Here is a 6,345-nt window from a genome sequence, read left to right as displayed (position 1 = left end):
TCTCAGTTAGGGAACAAACTGGATTAACTTCTTGATGAATAAATGAGCTTTTTTTACCCTAAAGGTTTGAATTAATCATTTGTATAAAAAAGCTCACTCAAGCTCTAGTTATTGGCTTTGTCCTATTGCCGCTTGCTTAAATTGCACCTAAAATTATGTTATTTTAGTGGTGTTAAGTGCCTTCTCTGATTCTTTTAAATGGAAAATTGAAAATATTCTTAACGTATAAAATATATTTCAAATGAAAGGGCAACAGAATGGAAATGTAGGTTAGCTCATCTCATTTAGAAGGTTTCAGTTTGATAACGGTGTTTTTAAAACACTATTAGAAGTGCAAGAATTATTTTAAAATTAAGCTGCAGGGTTTTATTTTTGATACATTAAAATAAAAAATACATTCAATTAAAATGCCATATTAATCCTTTAACATCATAATAGCAGAGAAATTTTCCACATTTACATAAATGTGAAATGCATAAAAATAAGTAATTCATTTATATTTTTAAATTACTTTTTTTTTTTTTTTTTGGTCTTTGATAACGCAGATACAAGGAAATGGCTGGGGAACAGACATTGAACAGAATCAGCTGCAATAAAGATTATAGAACAAGTCTTGAAGAGTGTTAATCAAGCCAAGTTCAGATGAAGCCAGTGGCAGATTTGGTTGAATCATACCAGCAAAATGAGGGATTAATCCTAAAAATATGAAGTCTAGTATAGTGTATCTGTTATTTGACGTTGGCCCACTAAAATAACATAACAACATTGGGTCTATCCATTTGTGTATTTAGACAGATGAGGTTTAACAGTCAATGGCAGTAGAACAGGCTAAAATCACATAGTTTGTTTAAAGAAAGAAGAAAAATATAGTAATAAATGGAATGAATGTGGTAGCTGTGGGTAACAGTAGACTCCAGGGGGAAGTGATAACAGGTGAAATGCTGGCTCATCCAAAATGTCATCTCTGCTTCCAGCAGTTTCATCCAAGGTACTTTTCCTGCTCTGAACTAAAACCCCTCACTTTTGTGTCTGGCTGGCAATAGAATTGCCTCATGCAAGAGCTGTCTGAGGAGGGGGATACCCACTATTTGTATGCCAGAGTCAGAGGTCGGGGTGGTGACAGAGTCGCAGCAGTCCGTGCTGAAATCTCTCTGTAGGGTTCAGATTTTCTGCCTTGCACCAGTGGATCTACAGTGGATCCACAACGTGTCTGAAGCCTTCAGGCCTTAGTGCTTTTAAATATTCCCTAATTACAGCAACATCGGTTTTAAACCTTTCCCTCATTTCTTACTGTGAAATGCCTGTAATGCTCTTGTAGCCCTTCTTTAAAGGTGAAATCTATGCTGACATAATCCATCACTGTGAATTCACTGTAGAAGGGGGCAGAGCTGTAGTAAATATTTGTGTGCAAACCACTAGGCTGTTAACAGGGTTTGTCTTCTTCCCCATCATCTTCTAGATTGTGGCTCTCAATGCTGCTGGAAAATTATTTTTCTATTTTCATATTAATACCATGTTGAATACTTTCAGTTTCTATACACCTGACTTTACATATATAAAATAGTAACATGTAATTCCAACCTTAATGCCTTGATAATATGTGCACGCTTTCTTTCCTTCTTGCTTTTTCCCTCGACCTAACAAAACCCCAAAGGTACTATTTTTCTGGGATCTTCTCAATCCCATCACAGTGTTTCGCTTCAACAATTGTCTGCCCCTCTCCTCACCCTCATCTCCCCTCAGCTCCCAAGCTCGGAGAAGCGCCTACCCCGTCCTCTCTCTGGGTCAATCTGCCACCTAATGGAGGACCGACATTATTGTTAATATTTGTAGGCAGAAGACGGTGCATCCAGACTGCTCTGTGCTCTATTTGTTGACAGTGGAAGAAACCTTGGCCAAATTTGCCCGTGTTGTGCTGGTAAGCTCCCTGTGCGAGCTCTTGAGGGCAGACACCAAGTCTCCTTTGCTTTCTCAAGAGCCAGACGAATAAGTCACCTCTTGATGATGGCAAGAGGCAGTGAGGTTGTGTCATTGTCCGCAGCACGTTGTGGACATGTCCTTGTCAGGCCTTGCCCTGCTGTATACTCACACTTAAAGCTTCCACAATGTCTACAAGAGCCTGTATATTCAGGGAGCTGGAAGCTCTACGAGTGAATATTAAAAGAAGAATAATAAAAAAAAAAAAGCAAAGACAGCAGGAAAAAGAGGAAAGTTGAATGCCAACCTTCCCTGCTTTACTTTATCTGTAGAGTTGAGGTGGCCAGCTGCAGCAGGCAGGTTTTAATGAAGGTGATGAAGCTAGTTAGCACTTCATGTGTTGTTATCAATTACTTGAGAGTGAGGGGGAACTAGAAATGTTCACACAGAGAAGTGGTAAAGTCAGAAAAAATTGGCAAGTTCTTTCTGACCGTTGTTAGGGCACCAGTCATCCCTGCACGGATGATCCTCAGTTGCACACCTGAGTGTGGTGGCCTGGTTGTGAAACGTAGCACAACACTGGCGATACCTGCAAACAAATTCTAAGGAGTTGGTTCATTTGCTTAAGTCTCGCATCATTCTGTTGGGAGCAGTGGCAGCATGAATTAGTGTCGTTTAAAGCAGGGACAGACCTGATCTGCACAGCTATAATCATCATGATCATCGTCAGCACGTTTAGAAAGAAAGGCAGGGATGTTTCTAAAGCTTGGAAGTGTTTGTATCTGAGCTCTCGGTTCATGTCAGTTTTTAATGGTGGGCAGAGATTCCAAGCTACAGATCTAATTGTAATTCCTTTAATAGAATTAATTAAACCAGCAAACATGCTAACTTCTGTCTGTTCAATAGATGTTATACATAGGTGGCCAGTCCCCAACCCCCATCTCCCAAAACTCTACCCAAGGCAGCTAGCTGGAGTTAGTACAGTTTGTTCCCTCAGCACTGTTTACCCTCCTTTGTTCATGTACTTGCTAGGGTTTTATATCTGACAGAATGCCTTAGTCCTCAGTTTCTGGCACTGTCCCTGTTCTGAGGGACCTCCTCCCTAGCATAACTATTCTGGCATTTCATGCTAATATTAGTGGTTTCTGCTCTACTTCCCAAAGGGAGGAGTTTGCCTGTCTTTGAATCCAATTCTGCTCTTTCGCACAGTATGCTTTTCATAAGAGTATCTCCAGGATTGCAGTAATACTGCTGGACAGAGAGTGCTTTTGGGGTTAGCTGCAGGGATGCAAAGGAGGTAATTAACTGGAGTAATACAGAATGTGTTACCTTCTCCTAAGTGAGCTCTCTGAACTCCTGCTCTGAATTCTGGTGGGTTGGGGGGAAAAAAAAAAAAAAGAAAAAAATCCCTTTCATCATATCTCTTGGGTAAAGAAATTAACATTTCAGGGAGCATTTCAGCTGAGCATCCCTTTTGCATATTTACAAGGAACTAACTGTAGTCATTGAATTGGGAGTCTTCACTCAGGATGATGGTGCATTTTCCTACTGCCCACTCTGCAGTTTTCCTGCTGGTTCTGTTTGCACAGCACGGTATGGCTGTCATAGCAGGCAGATGATTCATAGATATTTTTTCCATAAGCACTGGTTTGATCTATTGCAAAACCTTTCAGAGGGAGAAAGAGATGGGCTACTTGAAAACCTTCATCTTGTTCAAGTTCAGTCTGAATTAGTACGCCTGGAAGTGGACTTAATGAGTGACTAGATCATTTGCATGCTTCTGAAAATGTCAGAGCATAGCCTGAAGAGCTGTCCTAATGATACCATCACGTGGGTACCTGTTTTTAACATCCAGGTGCTGTAAAAATGTGTTTTCTTAATTTGTTTTTTTCTCACTCACTCTGAATGATTTCTAACTCACTCAGAAATTTAATAATCCAGCTGAATTCTTTAGTCTCGTTGATCACCATATTTAGTGACTGGCTTCAAGCCAAACTCTTATCTCTCTAAACCTATGCAAGATATGTTTTTACTCTCTCCTTTGTAAACCCATAGTCTTTAGCAGATTTGCAAAGTTGCACTCAATTCAAGCACTTCAACCGAGTCTTTGAAAGGCAGCAAAGTATGCATACATGCATAAGAGATGAAGCATATTTGTTCAGGCTGTAATGACTCTAAAGGACTACTGAAATAAATGGCACTAAACCGTTATTTTTATGCTCCATTCCATTTTCTGTTGTAAGTGAGGAGGTAAAAAGGGTGAAAAAGACTGAATCCAGTCAAGAATTGAGGACACCAGAAAGCACCAAAGCAAGATTGAAACATCTGAGTTTAAATTTGCAATCCAAAAATGCTGTTCAGCTGCTGATTTGACTCTGGAGGCATCTAAACTTGCCAGGCTTACCTCCCTGTTTGAGGGCTATCCACAGCTTTGCTCTGCCATGTATGTAATCGCCCCAGCCAAAGCAGCTTATAATTTAATCTGAGCAGGATCTAGAAAGTAAGTGCTCCTCTGTTTAAATCCTCAGAAGGGCCAAATCCAGTACAGGCCCTCAGGGAATATGTAAGACAACTGTAAAAGGACAGATCAGCCCTGCTGCAATCTTTTAAAAATCAACTCTAAGGGGCTGCTCTCAAGGCAAGATTAGAGTCTGGATCATGACTGAGTTTATGGGTTTCCCTGCAGGCCTTAAGTAGACATTCGAACTCCATGCTTAGTTGTTTGGTGTTTTTTTCCCTGCATTTTTGGGCACTCCTAGGATGTGGTACTTGTACTTCTAGAGCAGACAGCTGAAATAAGACTTTGCTGAGTGGAATTTTTAAGGACCCATATCCTTGCTTTTTCAGATGTATCCCAGTGCTCATACTGATTTACCAGTGAGCTGCAGTTAGCAGCTACAAAGTTTTGTAATGTTCAGGGAAGAACAACACTAGAGACTTCCAACAGAAAAAGGGAAAAATATTTGGAGAGAATAAAAAACCCCAAACCAAAACAAACCAGAAACAAGTAAACAAGACAAGATCCAGATTGCCTATGCCCTATCAATGTGGAAAAGACCAAAGCTAACCTGGAACCCTCCCATCTCCCCTTCAATGGGCAAGTGGCTGCTGGAGGGAGGATGTCTTACAGAATTACCCAAACAGACATATCTTCATTTATACCCCCACTCGCCCTAATAAAACACTGTTAAAGGACAGATCTGGCGTTGACTGTGCTTGGGTAGACCCTAAGCATTCATGCCCCTGTAGGACCCTGCTCAGTCTTGGCTGGGCCAGAGGTATCAACCTCGTGCAAGGCTGCATCAGCCTTGGTGGGTGTCAGATGACCTGGTACAAGTGCAGTTTCGTAGCGATGCAAAATGGGTGGATAATGAAGCTGGTTTACAGTGCTAGTTCCCTGGTTGGTACCGAAGTTACGCTAGAAGCAATTGGATCTCGTTGTGCTGGGGCTGTGCAGATGCGCAGACAGCACTGATACTTGTGTGAAAGAGCTTCTGTTCTCATGGCAGATGTGTTGGCCATTGTCACGGAGGAGACAAGCAGACAAATATTTGGTTTATTTTTATAGGACCAAGTCTTAAGAACAGAAATGGGATTATCACTGTTTTGTGAGCTACTTCACAATAATTTTCTTCTCTTGCTGTTGATTTATTATTGCGAGTAACATGATGAATTGGAAGAAAAAGTATGATGCATCATGTTAGGATGGAGAGCTTTTTTAGTCATAGTAACCATTAATAGATACTAAATAATACATGTTGAAGATAAATATTTTAAGTCAGCAGGTCTAGGTGCAATGGGTCTACCGGTGAGTTCTAGAGGAGCCAGTAGAGATCTGTGTTTCACACATTTTCATTTTTAATATGTTCCTTAAGACTGGAAGAAAGCTGGTGTTCTGCCCAGATTCAGAGTAGACAAGCAGATTGAGCAGGGTAAATATAGCCTGATATAAATCACAGTGAACATATGGAAAAAGCTGATTGGGGATTCAGCTGATAGGGAATTAAAGGCCATGAGTAAAATTAATTCTACTCAACATAGTTTTATGGAAAGTAGGGCTTGTAAAACAAATGATTGACAAAAACTTGATTTTAATCTTTTGATAAAACTACAAGTTTGATAAGATGATGCTGTCGATGTAATAGACTTTGAAAAGCATTTGACTTACGCCATGTGAAACAGATTAATAAAAACATAAATTAAACTATATGATGAAACAGACCACACTTGAATGAATAACAAACCAGCTAACAGGTCTTAATACGCAATTGTCAATAAAGGAGTTTCAAGAACTAAGCGGTATTCTCATAGTGGAAAATAGAGGAAGAGAGTAGAGAGACTGGAAATTGTGTCTGGGTGGTGGGAAGGAAGGAGAGCAGTGTGAATGCCAAAGTACTGTCTCGGAGCCAAAAGAGTAATGCTGTGTGT

The sequence above is a fragment of the Egretta garzetta genome, unplaced genomic scaffold, assembly GCF_000687185.1.
Source record: "Egretta garzetta isolate BGI_Z169 unplaced genomic scaffold, ASM68718v1 scaffold656, whole genome shotgun sequence".
NCBI classification, from domain to species: domain Eukaryota; kingdom Metazoa; phylum Chordata; class Aves; order Pelecaniformes; family Ardeidae; genus Egretta; species Egretta garzetta.
Note: the sequence above shows the minus strand (reverse complement) of the source record.